The 21450-nt window shown below is 34.4% G+C and overlaps 1 pseudogene; it reads right to left on the bottom strand.

Annotated features, from left to right (window-relative positions):
• Positions 1-1437: 1437 nt before the first annotated feature.
• On the bottom strand, positions 1438-18517 carry LOC144371879 (tyrosine-protein kinase Yes-like; annotated as a pseudogene).
• Positions 18518-21450: the final 2933 nt, after the last annotated feature.

Here is a 21450-nt window from a genome sequence, read left to right as displayed (position 1 = left end):
TTGAGTTTTTAAGTTGGTTTATTGTTTCCTGCATTTCTAGGATTTCTATTTGTTTGTTTTTTATTACCTCTATCTCCCTGTGTAATTGATCTTTTGCTTCTTGGATTTGTTTATGTAATTCATTGTCAAAGTGATCTTTCATTGTCTGATTTTGCTATCTCATGTCTTCCTTGAGACTCCAGATCATCTGAAGCATGTAAATCTTGAATTCTTTATCTGACATTCCATCTGTTGTAGCTATTACTTCTTCTAGAGTTGAGTTGACCTGCATTGCTTGTGGTCCTTTCGTTCCTTGTCTTTTCATACTGCTCGCATTTCTTTCTGCTTGGTAAAACTGTTTGTTTTTGAAAATTTCCCTCTATTTATTTATATTGCTCTTGTATAGTTGAAAAATCTCCCTTGCAAAGCAGGTAGTAGCTGTGATCCTCCTCCAATTGGGGTGATCTGTCTACCACGCTGGCGGGCCACTAGGTCTGCTCTGCCGGTTGGTCGCAGGTCCACCTATCCTGCGGCACGTGGGGCAGCTCTGTCACTCTGCAGGTTGCTGGGCCTGACCTGCCGGTGGGTCGCAGGTCCGCTTACCTTGCAGGTGCGGGGGGAGGGGGCGGGTCTGCCCCTCAGCAGGCCGCTGGGCCTGATATACCAGTGATCACAGTCCCACCTACCTTGCAGGCACTGGGGGAGGGAGCAGGCCTGCCCCTCAGCAGGCTGCTGGACCTGTTCTGCTGGTGGGTCACAGGTCCGCCTATCCTGCAGGCACATGGGGCAGCTCTGTCTGGTCTTTTCATATTATCCCATAATTCTTGAATGTTGTGTTCATGGTTTCTTACCATCTTCACTGTGGTCAACTTTATTTTCAAGATTGTATACTTTGTCTTCATTGTCTGAAGTTCAGTGTTCTAAGTTATCTATTCTGTTGGAGATGCTTCCTATTGAGTTTTTAATGTGGTTTATTATTTCCTTCATTTAAATGATTTCTGTTTATTTTTTTTCCAGAACTTCTATCTCCCATTGAAGTAATCTTTTGCTTCTTATATTTGGTTATTTAGATCTTTGTCAAAAATATCTTTTGCTGCCTGTATTTGATCTCTTATTTAATATTTTAATTCATAGAACATTTTAATTATGTACCTCCTCAGCTCCTTCTCTATTATTTCTCCTGCTGTTGTGGTCATGGATTCCCATAATGTAGCATTTTTGTTTGGGGCACACTTTTCCCTTGGTTTCTCATGTTCATCTTCCCTTCCAGCTCTGTTTTTTCAAGGAGTCACATTATTTACTATGGAGGATTGTAGTGTCCCTAATTTCCTCCAATACCTCCCCTTTAAGGGGGAGATCAATATTCACAGATCCCAATACAAAAATTATGCAGCCTTAAACCAAATAGCTGCTATTAAGATGTTTCTGGCTTTGTAACAATATACAGAAATGGCAAGTTCAATCATTATCTACAACATAAACAATAGGTTTGCAAATAGGTCTACAATTTCCTGTGATGGACAAAGAACCAGGAGTGAAGTATAGATTGAGATGTTAAGAAGGTGGGAGGTTAGGATATGGAGTTATTAGATCTTAGCAAGAGTTAAAGAGTAATGAAAAGAAGTTGAATAGTAGCAGGAGAAAAGAGAAAGTGTTTTGGGGGAGACAAGTTAGTGGGAAGACAGTAGAGGGAATACAAAACACAAAACATAAAAAATAAGAAATGAATAATGTAGAAATAGGAGATAAAAGAATATACAATAGAACTGTAATATAGTAATCAGACCTTCCAGATATCAGTAGCCTAATCTATGAAAAGTTTTTTGTTTTACAAATGTTGGGGATGTAAACGTGGGAGAAGAGAGAAAAGAGAAAAAAAATCTAAAAAGAAGATACAGGATTGTTTTGTTGGACTTCAGTAGTATCTTTTCTGCTTCTTTTCTCTTCTACAAGTTGGGGTTGTTTACTGGTGTCTCCACCTTCAGCATGGTGAAGGTTATTAGGGTGGGAGGGTTGGTCTTGGGATGGAGTTCCTGGAAATGGTGTAGCACTTGTCAATCCACATGGGAGACTGCACCCCAAGGATCTCATCTTGGGCCCACCTGGAGACCTCACAATTCCTGGCCTCTAATTTAGTCTCTGGACTCTTTTTCATTTGCCCCTTTCTACTTCCCAATCATAATCTCCTCTCTCCAGAGATCTTATGGGCTGTGCCCTGGGGACTGCTTCCCTGTTGTGGAGAGAGAGATGTTGAACAGAGCAGTACCAGGCTCTGTAAGCTATGGACCTGCTGTGTGGCTGCAAGCACTGTGCGGGGTTAGCAGCTGCTTGGGAGAGGGGAGATTTTGGGATTCTAGGTACCTTGATATTGCTTCTAGGCCCCAGCCTGTGTCCCAAGCTAGGAGTTGCCCTTATTAAAGATGGCATCAAATGTGTCCCAAATTGGAGGCAACTGCTTTCAGAGATAGGGTGTTGGTTGTGTCTGGCCTGGTAGTGGCATTCGGTGGCATGTTCAGAGATCTAGATGTACTGGCAGCTATCTACAGACCCTGTCCAGTGTCCCCAGGTGCAGGCTACCACATGTATGGAGCTATGGCAGTGATTGTAGTGTTCCTATAGTGACACTGGGGGAGCCCACATTGATAATGGGAGTCTACACAGGAGTGATGGCTGAGCATCCTGTGGGACAGTTACCACCAGGTTTCCTGCATGGGTGGGGATCTAAGAGTCCTGTGTGGGTTGCTGATGGACCTGTAATTATTCTTACTCTATAAAACTGCATATTGAAAAGAGTTTTAAGTGAGAAAAAAACAAAGGACAATAGATTACAAGCATTTAAATAAAAGTACTCTTACCTTGTCTTGCCGTGTATTCATTGTCTTCAATTAATCTTGCTAAATCAAAATCTGCTATTTTACACACAAGATTTTCTCATACAAGAATATTAGCAGGTCGAAGATCTCGGTGAATATAGTTCATTCTTTCAATATATGCCATACCATCAGCAATCTTGGAAAGGAAAAAACAGATACATACAAAACATGATGCAGAAGGAACTAGGGAGAAGATAATTTTTGTTAATGTTTAATAGATCACTGGAAAATCATATATCTCAAAAGGAGATGACAGTAACAGGCATATTACTTAGGAGCTAGTAGGTAAAATAGAAAACACTATAATAAAAAAGCAGGCTAAATCCAGCTTTTAAAAATTGGACACATCCCCAGCACAACCACCAAAAAACCCACCAAAAATCTAACACCTTTTTTGAGGGCACCACTTAGTGTATCTAGTAACCATTAGCAGCTAAATGTCCTAATGTCTTCCTGTGTCAGTAGTTGGGAGAAAAGATAAGTCACAGGGTTATTTAGAACTTTTGGATAAAAGTCTATCAAAGTTCGCATCAGGCACAGCCTAAGATGTCCTGTAAGCACAGGTGGAAAACAGTAAATGAACTTGCTGCCTAACGTGGCCTGCAAACTCTTTTTATATTGCCTGAGAACTAAAAATGGTTTTTCTATTTTTAAAGAATTGTAAAGAGGAGGAGGATGGGGTCTGACAGAGATTGTATATGGCTCCTAAAACCTAAAACATGTACCTGACTTAAAAAAAAAAAAAAGGTTCAGATACCCTAACACAGAGTATCTAGAATTTTGACCTCAAGGCCTGGCATATGCCAGTGTTATATGTATAGTTCCTCTGTATAAAGTTCCTCTAAACTGCCAGATTCTGTGGCCATGTGGAAGCTCACTGAGAAGTAAAAGCTGCATTACCAGTTATGTCAACTGAGTTCAATAAAGGCCCTTCAAACACCTATAATATATCTGAATAGAAACATTACACTTTAATAAAACAAAAAATTCAGAAGAATTAAAAAAGATTTTTTTGGGGGGGGTCCAGGGACTGAATCTAGGAGTGCATATTAACCATTGAGCTACAATCCCTAGACCCTTTTATTTTGAGATTGGGTTTCCCTAAGCTTTTGAGGTTGGCTTTAAACTTGTGATCTTCCTGCCTTGGCCTCCTGATTCAATGGGATTATGTGTGTACTACTCTGTCTAGTCTGTCTAGCCTAAAGAGACTCATTCTTTTTTTTTTAATATATATTTTTTTGGTAAGGAGCATGATATTTAGATGTTTTTTACTTTTTTTTTAAGTTGTAGATGGACACAGTATCTTTATTTATTTATTTTTATGTGGTGCTTAGGATTGAACCCAGGGCCTTGCACGTGCTAGGCAAGCACTCTAACGTTGAGCCATAACCCCAGCTCAAAAAACTCATTCTTAACAGCATATTGCCATTTTAATTTTTGTTTAGGACCATAGTAAATAAAAAATTCAGCATACATTTTAGATTTCTAATATTTTCTTTGGAAGACTAATCATTCATTTTAATTTTCTTCCTTTTTTTTGTACTGGAGATTTAACCCAGGGCAATTTACCACTGAGCTACATTCCCTGAATCTTTTTAATTTATTCATTTTGAGACTGGGTCTCACTAAGTTTCTGAGAGGTTCACTTAATTGCTAAGGCTGGCCTGGATCTTGTAATCTTCCTGCCTCGGCCTTGGGAGTTACCGAAATTACAGACATGAGCTACCATGCCCAGCCATTTTAATTTTCTCAGATTTATCTGTTGAAATATAAATAGATTTTGTATCTGTGAAAATGCTTTCTAAAGGGTCATAATATATGGGATAGCACTGAACTGGGAGTTCCATAGCTAGTTTTAATATGTTCTGCTATGAACAAGTTTTGTAAATTTTAAATCCCTCTAGTCTTTAGATACTATATTATTTGTAATAGTAGGAGCTCATGCTAGATTATCTCCAACGTTCCTTTCTGTTTTAAAATACCTTTACTTTTCTACATAAACCATATTATTTAGGTAAGATTATTCTACATTTTAAATGTTAACTTTCAATTCAAGTTGATATATCTATATGCAAATACCTGAGCAGCCATATTGACCAGCTGTGGAAGCTTCAAATATTTTCCATCTTCTTTCTTAAGGAAATCTAATAAACTTCCTGTAAGAGACAGTGAAATATCCATGGAAAATAAGTAGATTTTACATTAAGATTGACATAAATATTCCTCTACCCCCAAATAACCAAACTCTAACAAAATTTCTCAACTTTTTATTTTAAAAAAAGTTTCTTTTGTCGTTTTGAAATTTCTGAATAATTACCTCAAAGATTCTAGAAAAGACCCCTAAACTGAAATTTATTCTCTTTATAACACATGAAAAAAAGGAAAAATGTACCATTTTCCATTTCCCTACAGAAAATGTCATCAAATTGGTGTCATTCTTTCCTGCTTTGATCAAGATTCTAAGTTTTATATCCCAAAATATATTTTTTAAAAAATACTTTTTCGGTTGTTGATGGACTTTATTTTATTATTTTTATGTGGTTCTGAGGATCGAACCCAAAGCCTCACATGTACCAGGCAAACACTCTATCACTGAGCCACAGCCACAGCCCTCAAAAAATATAACATTTTAAATCAATATGATTCAAGAATTCAGATATGGTTATAACTAAATGAGCTTCTGTGGAAGTGCTGGCTTGACCAATGTCTCTTAATTTTAGCAGAAATTATAATGGAAAAGCAAAATACTATGAATACAGCAAAGTGAAAAGCCAGGAAGAAATGTCTATTTGTTGCCTCTCTCTATCACTAGTTAAAAACATACACATGCTTCAATTTAATAAAGAGAAACCATCAGACAAATCCAAACTAAGATTTATTTTATAAAACATAAAATTGGATTGTTTTCTTAAACAACAATGCTGTGAAACAGAAAGTCAGAGGAATGGCTCCAAGCTCAAGGAGACAAAGAGAAATTACAACTGAATGTAACAAATGGCCAGGAGATAGGGAAAAGAAATTCCAAGTAATGGAAGCAAGGAATGAAAAAAAATCTATCTGTCCAAAACAGTGGGTTTACACTGGAGCACATAAGGCAATGAGTCTGGATGTATTATAGGGGCCAACTGCTAAGCTAAAAACCAAAATGGGGAATTTCTGAGTTTCAAAACTAGAAAGGACTTTTGTTATCTTGTATTCTTAACCTCTTACCTAGAAATAATCCTAAACTAGATATCTGACAACACAGAATTCTAACATGTTCTCAAAATTAAATAATTTTTAAAGTAATACAGAGATAAGTGAACCATTAGCTTTACTTCCATTATATTTCTTTTGTTAGCAATGTCTTGATTTAAATTTCTTCCTTATCCCTTTCTCCTTTGTCTTCTAGTTCAATCAGAGTACTCTTTGAAAAGGAAGCTGTTTACAGTAGAAACTCTTCCCAAAGAGAGCCATGAATTATTGGGTTTAGGTATGTTTTGACTATCAATTAACAGGCTATGTCAGTTTGTTTCAGTCCCTTTTGAGAAAAAAAAAATCCTATAGTAAATATGTATCTTGTTGTTGCCCTTGTTACCACTAGAGGGAACTATAACATTGGACAAGGTAGACTATGGAGAGGGTAACATAACCTGTGCAGTTATTTAGTTTGATTCAAGAGAGTAAAAAAATAAAATAACTTAAAAAATAGATCAAGGGCTGGGGTTATGGCTTAGTGGTAGAGTGCTTGCTAGCACATGTGAGGCACTTTGTTCGATCCTCAGCACCACACGAACATACATAAATAAAATAAAAATATTGTGTCCATCTACAACTTAAAAGAAAAAAAAAAGATCAAATTCAAATGGGTAAAAATTGAGCCAGTAAGCATACTTGCAGATTTACTCGTCCTTCCTCTAAAGCATCAGTAGCCTAGGGATGAAGAGGAAAGAACATCAACTTTCTTTTCTCTTTTTCTTGGCCATAACTAGCTCTGTTACAGAAGATCTCACCTTGTGGTCTGTGTTTGAAAGATGGAGAAACTGCAGTTGACAGTAGTGGAGAAAAGAAGTTTCTAGGAGTCCTGAGTATACAGACTGTGTTTACATTAAAACAAATTTCCTTTAATTTTACCTTTTTTCTTTGCTTCAGTACTACCTGAATATCATTCTGATTTTCTCATTTTAACTCAGTTTGTATATTTTGTTGTATATTTTGTTTTTTTCTTCAGTCAAATCTACTTTCATTTATTTTTATGTGGTGCTGAGTGTCCATCTACAACTAAAAAACATAGTTAAAAATAAAACACCTACTTTCAAAATAAATTCAAACTGCCTAGGCATCATTTAAAACTTTGTAAATCCTCCGGAATAACTGGAACTAACCACTATTTCATTAACAAAGTGTCACATTTTTTTGGGCATGGTGGCACATGCCTGTAATCCTAGCAATTTGGGAGGCTAAGACAGGAGGATGGCAAGTTCAAGGCCAGCCTGGACAACCTAGGGAAACCCTGTCTCAATTAAAAAAAAAGAGAGAGAGAGACAGACAGAGAAAGAAAGAAAATTTAAAAAAAGGGTGTGTGTGTGGGGGGTGCTGGTAATATAACTCTAGTGGTAGAGCATTCCCGAGTTCAATCCCCAGACTAGCAAACAACAAAAACAAAACCAAAATGTCCCATTTCTCTTTTCAAATGCTTCCAAAAATAATCATAAATTAGAAAGTACTATGCAATAAGACTCCATTTTTATAAAAACTGAAATGAATGATTCTTTTGTAAAAAAGTCACCAACATGAATATTCCAAAAGATACTAATATACACTTACCTTTTGACATAAATTCAGTGATAATGTAAATTGGTTCTTCAGAAACAACAGCATAGAGTGGAACAAGTTTATCTATCATGTCTTAATTTTTTTCATTATCTGAGCTTCTTGAAGAAAAGCTTCTGGCATCATTGTACCTGGTTTTAGTGTTTTGATTGCTACTTTTGTGGTTCCATTCTATGTTCCTAGAGAAACAATACCTCTTACTATTTTAATCAATATTTTAAGGGATTTTAGAACAAATTTCAATGAATAGCAATTATATTACATATTTAATATTATATATATATTTTTGTAATAAAATTGCGGCACTTTAATCTGTGGCTAAAAATTGACAAAAACCAAAAATTCAGGCTTCTTACCCATCCATACTTCACCAAAACATCCTTGTCCTAGTTTAACCTCTAGTCGCAAAGATTCTCGAGGGATTTCCCAAGCATCCTTTGCTAGACCTTGAGTCTGGGGTTTCACAGTTGGACACACGGTTGTTAACTAGTGGCGTAAACCATCAGCATGTTCTAGATAAATGAATAAAACTACAATGTAAAATGAATTATGTATAAAAATTAAGCTACAGAGTATATAAATGCTTAAAAAGGGCTCATAAATTATAGAAAAACTGTCATAAGTTTTTCTCTAAAAACAAAAAGGAAGTTGTTTAAAAGAAGTAAAAAAAAACCCACATATAAGAAGTGAAACATTTTGTTAAATATATTTTTATGTTATTGTTTACTGAATACTTATGCTCTAGCTATTATGTTAATTTGGCTCTTTATAAATTGCTCATAAAAATGAGGCTTGGAAAATTTAGGAAACTTTCTCAAGGTCCCACAGTTAATAAGTGATGGGATTCAAAGCCAGGTCTTTCTACCTCCAAATTTCTGATTTAATAAATGGGATTTATTTGATCCCTAAGAGAATGCTTTTATTAGTTGTTATTTCTTTTTTGTTGTTGTTTTTTTCCTGGAGATTGAACCCAGCACTTTACCACTGAGTCACATCCCTAGCCCTTTTATATTCTGAAACAAGATCTTGCTAAATTGCTTAAGGCCATAATAAATTGCTGAGGGTGGCTTTAAACCAGCAATCCTCCTGCCTCAGCCTCCCAAGCCATGGGGATTACAGTTATGCACACCACTGTTCCCAGCAGGAAAAAATTCACTTAGTTAACTGAATTTTGAATAAGAGAGCCACAATGTAAGGAACTTTAGATTTATAATGGCTTGATCTGTGCATCTTTCTCATACAGTCTTTCTTATTGTAAATGAGACATGTTTCCTCCCATTCTCATCAAGAATGGTTACCAACCACACAAATTTTCTATTCTAGCAAGGGCAATTATGTGTTGGCACTGCTTGGTAACATATTTGATTGATGTCAAGACTGCTGATTGACTTGGTAGACTCAGTTTATAGTTACCTGTCATTGAAGAAGATATTACCATGGAAACTTTCCCTCCTCCAGTACTAATAATTTAAAGACTTAGATGCATTTACATAATGAATTGATAATGAAAAATTCTGAGACATAAGACTCCACAGTTGAATATTTCCAAAATCTTTGAAAGACAAGAATATCTATAGTTGCCACAGGTTAATCTTCTAAGAAAAATATACCTTCAGACCATATTTTATTGGGTTTATATTCTAGGAAATCTTAGGAGATCAGCCGCTGAAGGGGAAGGTAATCCAAGAGGATATGTGATACAGCTTTTTGTGTCAAAGTGTTTAGCTTTAGCTACTTACCTGTGTTTATAAATAAAATATTTTCTTTTATGTTTTTCATTTATTTCCATAATATATTTTGGGGGAGGGGGTACTGGGCATTGAACTCAGGGACACTCAACCACTGAGACACACCATATTTTTTATTTTATTTAGAGACAGGGTCTCACTGAGTTGTTTAATGCCTTGCTTTTGGCTGAGGCTGGCTTTGGACCAACTATCCTCCTGGTCTCAGTCTCTGTAACTGCTGGGATTTAAGGCATGTGCCACTGCACCCAGCCTCAAAATGTATTTGTACATTATGAAATGGAACTCCACTGTAAAAATTATGCTTGTAAGATATAAAAATTTCAACAACAGTCTAATTTTAGCACACTATCCAATAACCCAATTCAGATACTAAGAACTACCTGTTCTCATTTTAAAACTAGAATATTAACATACACTGGGCACATACTGTGTATAAAGTAGTAGTATGTTAACCCTTAAGAGAGATGAGGACATGAATTTTGTTCTCATACAACAGAGCATGAGGAAATAATTTTTAGCTGTGTAGTGTTTCACCAATTTCTGCAGAGTGTCAAATTGTGCTCTGGTTGTTATATAGTAGCCATCATTGTCAAGTTTTCTAATTTTGTAGTGTTTCACATTGTCACCCCTTACTTTATCTCAATCACAAATAGAGAGGAAATAAGCACCTGGGAGGAAGAAAATAAATGCTTATTATCTCTTTCTTAAAATACTGGACAAACAAAATTTTATATTAATATAACAGTAATCATACCTTTAGTGGTTTCACTTTCTCTTACTAAGAATATACCTCGTTGATTGCCAGGATTCAAAAGTAATCTTTCAGCATCTTTTCTCCCCATTTTGCCAAAATACCATCTAGAAAAAAAATATTAATGATGTTTTGAGTTGGGAAGGTTTGAAGGTCAGAAAAATTATATTCATAAATAAATAAGAGTGAAATAGGATAGGAGAGCTGACAAAGAATAGCTACAGAACATGCTTAGGATATAGTAAAACATAAATTTTTATTTATTAAATAAGAATTTACAAATATCACTGTTAAAATATCTGATAGTATTTCCATGTACTGACTACTCAACATGTCACTGGAACTCTACCTGGCAGTCATGGAAACAGCAAATGGAGAAAGACAGAATAACAGATCTTTTCTGTCAGTGACACATACAGGTAGGAAGAACAGAAGTTGTTCTCTGATAACATGTGATCACCTGTATTGATAAGATCTAAGTATATAATATTCAAATTATGAGGAACTCTAATTTCATATGAGTTTGATTTAATAAAGTTTAATGAATAAAAATGACAATCTTTGCTATGAAAAGACTCACAGAACAGTGAAGAAGGCAAAAGAACAAAAGTAACAAATGTTGTAGTAAAAATAGTAATTGAGGCAAATGTTAATAAAACAAACAAGTATTGATAACCCCTTGCTATATGCAAGACGCTGTGTTAACTGTTGTAATATGAAAAAGAGGTTATTATTTATGGATTCCAGAACAACTAGTTGGACCAAAAAAGTAATATGTTATTGAAACTGACTTCTAACATTTTAGAAGTTGTAAGAATAGTACACAGAACTCCCAAGTTCCCCAGCTGTTAATATTTTACTTTGTTATATTCTTTATTTCCCACCTTCCTTTATATGTTGGGTGCATGTGTTTACATCTTTTTTCCCCTTTGAACTGACTGAATGTTGCCAAAATGCTGAATCATTACCCTAAATACTTCAGTGTATGCTTTGTAGAAGACAAGGATACTGTCCTACATAACCACAATGCAAATACCTAAATCAAGTAGTTAAACACTGAAACAATCTCCTCTCTGAGGTAAATTTTGAAGAAAGTCTGCAGAATATGAAAAGGACTAGATAATTTTAAAAACTAAGTGGAAAACTAAAGGAAAAAGACAAGGCATTAAAATATGATTAAGATTTACTCAGGATACCAATCTAAGCAGATACTACAGCATTAATTATGAATTCTCAAGTAACATCTATTAATGATACATTAGCTGTATTAAGACTGGTATGTAATTGTGTGTGTGTAAAATTGTGGCTAAGTATAATGTGCATTAAAACATTTTAAAAATCAAAATAATCAATAAAATATGAAGTACTGCCATACTCTTCTGCTTGAATGGAATCTGCAGGCGCTACATAATTGCTAGGGATGTAACCATTCTTTCCTGTAGCAATTGATCTTGCTTACCACCAGTCTCCTTCCCTGAAACACATAAAACAACAATTACTATAATGTATAATATATTGCACTTTCTTATTTCAAGTAAATGAGAGATATAACTTCCATTTTTCTACTTATGCATTCACTTGATCAAGAATTAAACTCAACATTGTAAAAGAACAACATTTTAAAAATAAGTTAAATGAATTAAAGAAATTAAGACTAAGCAAAAGTATAATTACATACTACTACAATACATCAACAACAAAAGCCCCAAACACCATACACTAAAAATTCAATTATAGTATCTTTTATTCCTCTTCACAATTCTTTCAACCTAAGACAATAAACTATACTGAACTAAGTAGTTTTGAATAAACTTTCAAATTATTCATCTTTGTCTGAATTTCTTAAGAGCTTGAGATAATTTGCTTACCATAATACTCCCCAATTTAAGGTACAAACTTAGTGGTTTTTAATATATTCATAGAGCTGTATAGCCATTTCATAATAAATTTTAGAATATTTTTACTACCACAAAAAGAACCCCAATACTTATGAGTAATCACCTCCAACCCCTTCCACTATTGGCAACCACTTAACTGCTGTCCATCTCTATGGATATGAATATTGTGGGCATTTCATATAAATGGAATGATTTATGTGGTCTTTTGTGACTGGCTTTTCACTCAGCATATATTTTTTTCAAGGTTAATCTATGTTTTAGCACTTATCAATAGTTCTTTGTTGTTGTTGAATGCTTTTCTTTTTAACAGTACACAAAATTATAATGTTCTTGTTTTAGTCATTTTAGAAAAAAAAATTATGAGGCCTGAGCACTCCTTATAGAAAAGCAATTAAAAATAAACAATAATAAAAAGCTCAATTTCTAGAAAAATGTTATCTAAAAATAATTCAATATACTCAAATTAAGTCATAATTCAGAATATGAGAACTATATGGTTTGTGGTATAAAAACCTTGACTGTTACAAAAGTAATATGAAAAGAACAAATATTAGTCTCTAATAAGGATGATGTACATGACATTCACTACTTAAAATTAAGTGTAGGGATAGGGTTGTGGCTCAGTGGCAGAGTGCTTGCCTAGCATGTGTGAGGCACCATTGACCAAAAAAAAAAAAATTAAAAAAAAAAGATTAAATGTATTTTTTATACCAAAATTTTAAAAATATTCATTGATTTTGCTCTCAAAAACTGAAATGGAAAGCCCTTTGGTAATTCAAACATTTACAAACTCGTACATTTGGTTTTTGGTTTTCTAGTACGTTAATTATTTTGAAACATACAAATAGAATTGTATTTGATCCTGATAAGCAATCATGATTCATATGAACCGAATACCTACTGAGTGATAGATGCCACTCAGGATGTGTGGAAAAAAGGTAAAAAGACAGTCCTTAAATTTAAATAACTCAGTCTAGAGTGGGGTTTTGCAGCCTCAATAATACTGACATTTTGGATTTGATAAATCTTTACTGCATGCATAGTAGGATGTTTACCAATATCACTGGCCTCTACTTCATAGATGACAGTAGCAACACCCTGATGACAACCAAAAATATTTCCAGCCATTGCCAAATATCTCCCAGGTAATTTTGCCCCAGGTTGAGAACTACTAACCTAAAAGAATGACAAGCTAAGTGACAAATTAAAAGTTCTCTGGGAGCTGGGACTGAAGTCTGCATAAGGTGCTATGTTAATACCTAATAGAAACAATATAGCAGGACATGGGTTGTAGAGCATAAATGTTAGAACACTTGTCTAATATACAGGAGGCCCTGGGTTCAATCCCCAGCACAAAGGAAGTGACAGAAAAAGGGAGAGAAGGAGGGGAATGGAGAAACAGTCACTCCAGAAAAAAGTAGTATGTGTGAAGGCATGGAAAGGGCAAGAAACTCTAGTGTACTTAGAAAATTCCACCTACTACAGTATGGCTGATTGGTAGAGTTAAAAAGGATTTGAAGAAACACATAATAAATCCTCAGGGAACCATGGCTACTCATGTTTTTTTTTTTTTTTTGACTTGCTTTAAAGCAAGTCAGTCATGATCGTATTTTACATTCTGGAACAATAACTGGTAACAGATGGAAACAAGGATAGAGGGAAACATGACTGGAATCAAAGGGACTATAAGTATATATTTCAAGAAGTTATAAGTGATTGTTATGCTTGCTAATGAAATTATGGGCTGGTTTTCCAAAACAAGGATCAAATTTTCTATGTGGATCACTAAATGACAGAAAGTCTTGAGAGTTACATAAGGAAAAAGCAACTTAATTTGGTCCATTTGGGAGTACAAAAGTTCCTTATTCAACTTTTTGGCTTTGTTTTTTAGAAAAAAGAAAATATCTTTAAATCATCTGGATACTTAAATAGGAACAAAGAATTTTCTTTATAAAAGATTTTTAAAGTAATATATTTGCATATGCCCCCTCAGTAACTCTTCATTTAAAAAAAAATTTTTATTAGCTACAACTCTTCATTCTTAAATCTCTACTCTTTATGGCTGAACCACAGCAGTACAATTTGTAGAAGTAGTAACTTCTATAGGCAGTATTATGTCACGTGTCTCAAGGAACTAAATCTATCCAGCACAGAGGTCAGAGATTCATACCCTGTCATGCTTATCTCCAGATCATAAACTAGCTTATAAGTTTTAATGTATAGAACAAGAGTCTGTCTGTATTTCTCCCTCTCAGAATACTCAACACATACGTATTGTTAATTATTTGAAATCTTTCACCCTTCTTAAATGAAAGATCTTCTGTAGTTCTAGCTTCATAATCATATAAGGCCACAAATATAGTAACACCACCTAGCAAAGGAAAAAAAGACCAAGGTAAATTATATAGATAAAATGAAACAAAAGAGAAATAAAAAAATATTGCCAGCAAAAATCTTATTTTTTCTCTTTAGTTTTCAAAATCTATTTTTAGACAATTGGGGCTTCTAAAAGTTGGGGCTCTAAGCAGCTGGAGTTTAAATAATGAGATGTTCTCTTAAGACCTTCCACAAAATCACTGTAGTTTACATATTCTAAAACTCTATAGACTCGGAAAAAAATTTAATTTTGATTCTGAACCAATGCCTCTGGCTTGAAAAGACAGTCAAATTTCGAACCAATTCTTTGGAAGGAAGAACACTACTGGAGCACTATAGACTACTGACATTAATCTTCTCAACTTCTTATAAACAACAGGTGAACATTTACATCCATAATCATTAATACTAAACACTAGGGTTTTAGTAAGATTAACTTACTATATACTTACCTTAAAAATAAAACTGTTGGGTTTGTCGTGGAAGTTTAATGGCATGGCCGATATGAATTATAAAGTATAAATTCCAAAAATAACTCATATTTAGCAACATGTGCAGATGCTTAAGAGAAGAGCACACTGAACAGCCAAACTATTATATGTAAGCAAAACAAATAACAATAGAACAAATGTATACAATATGCATGACTTGTCAGTGCTTAAAATTATTTCAGACAGGTATTCTGGCTAAACTTCCCATAATATATAATTCGTTTTTATTGTATATATTTATTACATATGACACAATGTTTTGAAACATGAATACTCTGTGAAATGGTTAAATCAAGTTAATTCACATATGCATTGCTTCACATATTTCTTTTTTTTTGGTGAGAAAACTTAAAATTTCTCAGCAAATTTGAAGACTACAATACGTTGTTATTAGTTATGGTCACTAGATTGTACTATAGATTTGAACTTATTCTTTTTTAATTATTTTTTTCAGTGCTAGAGATCAAGCAAGGCATCGCACAAGCAAGGGCATCGCACAAGCAAGGGCATCGCACAAGAAAGGCAAATGCTCTATCACTGAGCTCTCTTCCAACATATTCTTAATTTCAATATGTATATATTTTACTCAATGTAATTCCGCTGACTTGGCAAATATCAATGGTTAGTTTACATCCATCCATCAATAGATTTTTTTTAATGGTAGGAAGAAAGGCAGTTAGTAAAATTACAGACTAAGCAAAAATATGAAATGTAGAAAGCAGTATAAAACGTACTGTCTCTAAATACAAAATGTAAAAAGCAGTATAAAATCTACCGTCTCTAAATATAAAATAATAGCAAACCAAAGTTCATTCATCTGGCTTCTATCCCAAGTTTTAGTCATGTACCAACTGCTTTTTGACATCACTACTGAATGTGTAATAACCATTTAAAACATGTACAAAATGAAGCTCTTGATTTTTCTTCTCTAACCTGTATTTACCCAAATCCTCTCTATTTAAGCAAATAGCACTAGAATCAAGTCAGGTAATAACTTGAGCCAATTCTACTACTAATACTACCAGTTCTACATCTATAATATTTCATTTATCTATTTTCCATTTCCACTGCTGCCCCCTAAATCCCAATCCATGTCATTTCTTACTGGGACTGCTGGGGCTATGAGTACTGGCTAATTAATCTACTTCTCCACAGAGCAGCAAGAATGAGTTTTTTTAAAAGAAAATTCCATTATGCAAAATCCTTTACATATAATCTTGATGAGCTTCTTCCCAGCTTCAGAAAAAATCCAAACTCCTTACTAGAGTCTATGTAGTACTAAGTAATAGTGGTATCCTAACATCAATATCACATCATACAACTCTCCTCTCTGCCTACATTGTTCTTCCCTCCAGTTCTTAAAAACTTTCCAGTCCATTTGTTTCTCTTGAACTTTGTGTTTGTTATTCCCTCTTCCTAGAAATTCTGCTCTTTCCTGAGGTCTGCAGATAGTTCATTCTCATCAATCAAATATCAGTTAAAATGATTTCTTCTCAAGGAGGCTTTCCCTGATCAACTACAGGATCATTACCAATTATTCTTGCTAGTTCCTTCATAGAATTAAGAAATACTGATCTCAACTTATTTAGTTGTTTGTTCACTAATTATTGTTCAGTCAACATTATTAGGTAAACTCTATCAGGAGAGAAGCCTTGTTTGTCTTGCCCATCTCTTATACCTATATGCAAAGACACTCTGTTTTTTACAAGAGTTAATAAGTGAACATCTTTGAATGGGGTATTTCATATGAATAAATACTTTTTCTTTTTCTTCAGTACTGGAGATTGCACCCAGATTGTAGTTCTACCACTAAGCTACATCCCCAGTCATAGCCCTTTTTATTTTGAAAAAAGGTCTCTCTAAATTGCCATAGTTGGCCTCAAACTTGTGATCTTCCTGCCGCAGCCTACACAGTTGTTTGGATTACAGGTGTGCACCACCATGTCCATTATGCACATCAATAAAAATTTAAAGTAACTAAAGTATGTCTTTTAAGTATTAAAATTTATTTTAATCATTTTGAATTAGTAACTTTCAAAAACAAATAATCCTGAAAATAAGTTAAACTTTTTACTAATGACAGAAATATCATCATGGCCATAGATTATTGAAATATTTGCAGTCAGAACGCTGGAATTAGGACTGTGATTGTGGTGATGTCCAATATTCTCCAAATGTTGTCTAACAGAATCAGTGTATGGCAGTCCTCACTATTATTGGTTCAGAGGTGAACAAACTGAGGAGACAAATTTATAATCCATGCTTGTGACAGAGATTTCTCCTTTGCCCCCACAGGCTGTTAATAAGGACATATGTTAGGGCTAGGGTTGTGGCTCAGTGGCAGAGTGCTCACCTAGCATGCATAAGGCACAGGTTTGATCCTCAGCACCACATAAAAACAAAATAATGTGTCCACCTAAAACTAAAAGATACATAAATAAATAAATAAATATTTTTTTAAAAAATAAGGACATATGTTACTCCATTTGATGCTGGTAGCTGTTTATGCCTAAGGATAAACAGGAAACAGATGAAATAAACCCAAATCCTGTTGATATCATGGAACTGCCACACAAATGAATCTTGAAGTTCATCTTCTTTGCTTTAGCTACCTGTGCTTTGTTATTTCAAGGGAAAAGCATCCTGATGCGGGAGCCCTCATGTAATGTAAGAGCTCATTTTCTCTTTTTCAAGTTTTTAAAATCTACTTTTTTAGGACATTCTGTATCCATGGAAGATTGTCAACTATCTCTTCTTGCTGTTCTCTGAAAAGATATGATAATGTAAAAATGGGAGGCCTGCAGTATGACACTGAATCCAAGCTCTTATGCTTATAATCTCTGGGGGAAAAATTTTTCTGAGCCTCAGGATTTTTCTTTTATAAATCATAGTATCTGATAGAAATACTGCATTATCGTGACTGTAATGCCAAATAATTAACACTTATTAAGTAACTACTGGATTACTTTAATACTAGTTAGCACTTTCTAATCCTGAGAAGTTATAAGATTCTTGGAAGAGGAATGTATGTTTTTAATCTTCATTTTCCCAGTGCCTGCCACATATTAATTGCTTAATAATTACTGGTAAATTAATGAAATAATTAAAAGTATAACCCTATCAAACTGTCACCAAATTTCCCAGAACCATATATATATATATTGACTTTAATTTTTATGTTAGATATTGAATTTTCACATATACAATTTTTAAAAGTCCTCCAGTAAGATATTTTTCTTAGCAAATAGACCATAAGTATGTACTGCCCAAGGTTATGTTCTCAAACAGGCAACATAATTATCCATTTAAATTTCACCTGTTAAACCAGTAGGATATGAACTTGGCACCACTGAGAATGAGGAAGATGCTCCTCCTAAAGGAGTCACCCCTGAGGATCCTCCAAATGGTGTTATGGAAAGATTGCTAAAATTAACCAAAGTTCCTTTTGCTGAAGATGATGGTGCCACTGCAGTGTGCTCTGCTCCATAATGGCTGACACTTGTACTGACAGGCTCTGGAGTGTTTTCAGTTCTATATTTAATAGCTGGACTTTTGTTTTCTTTACTTTTAATGCAGCCCATTATCAAATCTACAGAGGAAACAGGCAAGTATTTTGAGAAATAGTTAATATACATCATACTTTTAAAAAATACAATGGAAAATATGACTTTAAATAAAGCATCCTCTCAGCCTTGCTACCCAGAAAAGAAGCAGTATTAAATTATGTCCCATTATCCTATATATGACAACTATAAAAACTTAAATTGAGCAGCAAATAAACTACAAATAGTAACTTTAAAGGTAATTCTTTTTTAAAAACAGTAATTCTTAGTTGTAGTTTTTCCCATCCTATAACATTCAGAAGAAAGCAGGTGAATGATGACTGCCTGGTAAATTCTGAAAGAGTGAACATTCATAACTTCAGTTATGTAATATTAATTCAAAATATAGCTGTAAATATTAAAATATAAGCAGTCTCAGAAACTCACAGTTTAAGGGTTTTCAGATCACTACTTTAAGTGGACACATTCTAAAGATGTGACAATTGAATACACACATCAAAACAAGATGGGTCTGGAAATTTAAGTATATACTGAATTTAAATATATACTGAAAATTATGAAGGAATTATAAGCTAAACAATAAAAGGCAATTGCTGGGGCTAGCATTGTAGCTCAGTAGTAGAGTGTGCGCCTATCACATGTGAGGCACTTCTTCCAATCCTCAGCACCACATAAAAATGAAATAAAGATATTGTGTCCACCTACAACTTAAAAAAAAAAGGCAATTGCTGCCGGGCAAGTGGTGCACATCTGTAATCCCAGTGGCTTACAAGGGTAAGAAGATCATGAGTTAAAAGCCAGCCTCAGCAATAGGCACTAAGTAACTCAGTGAGACCCTGTCTCTAAATTCTAAATACAACAGTTACTAATATGGCATTATGTAAAAATGTGGATGTGTAACCGATGTGATTCTGCAATCTTTGTAATGTTTTGAACAACCAATAAAAAAATAAAAATAAAAATACAGGGCTGGGGATGTGGCTCAGCGTTTGAGTGCCCCCGAGTACCCCCCCCACAAAAAAAGGCAACTGCTACTAAAATAAAAGTATTAGGAAACATCATCTTTTAATGACCCATATGAGAAAAAAGCAAAATAAGAAACATGGAGCAGTAAATTATGAAAGGAAAAATGAGTTAGTTGATATGCAGAATAAATAAGTGTAGATGATAAGCTGAATATGGGGAGAGAAAACACAAAGAAAAAAGTGGTCATTTATTCATCTTAGTATTTATAGTATTTATTGACACTTAGTTTTTATACATGTGTAATGAATGACTTCAAAGTTTGTAGTTTCAATCAAGTGGAAAGAAAAACCATAGCTGAAAGGAAACAAGTAGAGAGGGATAAGTTGTTTTTTTTTTTTTTTGACCAATGAGTTTAATTCCAGATGTATATTGTAGGTTGCTGTGAAGCTTAGTGAAGGATAATATAAAGCTCAGAAAAAGGTGGGGAACTAGAGAAAAAAATAAACAAAATATTTTCACAGTTTAACTCTTTTGGAGATAATAAAACTCACCCAAGGTACAGATTTAAAGGAAAATGAAAAATTAACACAATGCTGGAGGATACCTACATATAAAAGATAAGCAGCAATTACAGCTGTTAATATTTCCATATTGAAAAAGATAATCATAAGCTTAAGACAATGACATGAGTTGGGTGGGAAAGAGCTTCAACTATAACATTTTTATCCTAAAATAAACATAAACAAATAGTGAAAAATGTTAATGTATTAAATGTAGGTAATTATGTAACTATTTTCAGGTGAAGTACATTGTAATTTTTTAACAAGTGCTAATAAGTAGAATAGTATAGAGGGAATAAAGACACAGACTCTCCAGATAAAAATGACTAACAGTGTTTAAAGACCAAAATGAAGTGACATTTAAACTGATTTTTAAAGGTTAGCTGATTAGAAATTAGAAGCCTGATAGGGGCTTTAGTGTTTCTTTTCAAAGAGCTGAGAATCAAATTCAGGACCCTCCAGTTTAGCTGGCCAGGTAAGTATTCTACCACTGAACCATACTCCCAGTCTCAGGAATCTCTGCCAATCCCTCCCCACCAACGGAGATAGAACCTGGTGCCAGAAAGTTGACCACTGACTTATATCTCCAGTACTTTCTTATTTTGAGACAGTCTCACTAAGTTACCTAGGTTGGTCTTGAACTTATGATACTCTTGCTTTAGCATCCTCTTGCCTTGGCTGAGATTACCAGGCCTGTGGCACTGTACCCAGCTGGAACATTTCTTAATGTCATGAAGACATAGGATAGATTACAGTATACTGAAGAATACAATAATGACTAGGTCATAAAAATATGGATAATTATTGGACTACATCTTCATCAGCTGAGAACATACATTTACTATCAAGATGGCTTCTATAATTTCTTTGTATAATTTACTGAGCCTCTCCTTCACAGTCTTAATGTAATCTGATACAACAGATATTTGGTTACTGAACAATCATTCTCCCAGTTTTCGGATAGAAGAACCCTGACTTTATTTACCCTCCTTTCATTTGCCAAGTAATTCAGAGGAGGCTTGACACCTTTCTAGCCCTAATGATTGACTTAAGCCACTCAGGAAGTCTCGTTCCCTTGACAGTTTGCTTGTTAAGCCATGAACACAGGTTTCTAGAAAGTTTTCCTTACTTTCCATTTTTCTTGCACAGATGTTACATTCACAAATATGAATGCCCATATCTGGGGCTGCCATCCAGAGACCTCAAGTACCTAGCAGAGGTAACATACCAATATATTGAGAATGGAAGGGCAGGAAGACATAAGGCACTTGGGTCCTAGATAGTGTTACTCAAATATTGTATAAACCTAAAGTCTCTTTTCAACATATCATAAGGACATATCAGCTCTTCTCTTGCCTTCCTTGTGCTTGAGGTCAAATCCAGAACAATCCTGTGCGTACTAGGCAAGCACACTATCTTTCAGCTACATTCCC

This window comes from Ictidomys tridecemlineatus, chromosome Y (genome assembly GCF_052094955.1).
Source record: "Ictidomys tridecemlineatus isolate mIctTri1 chromosome Y, mIctTri1.hap1, whole genome shotgun sequence".
Lineage (NCBI taxonomy): Eukaryota > Metazoa > Chordata > Mammalia > Rodentia > Sciuridae > Ictidomys > Ictidomys tridecemlineatus.
Note: the sequence above shows the minus strand (reverse complement) of the source record. Positions and strands in the feature narration are given on the sequence as shown.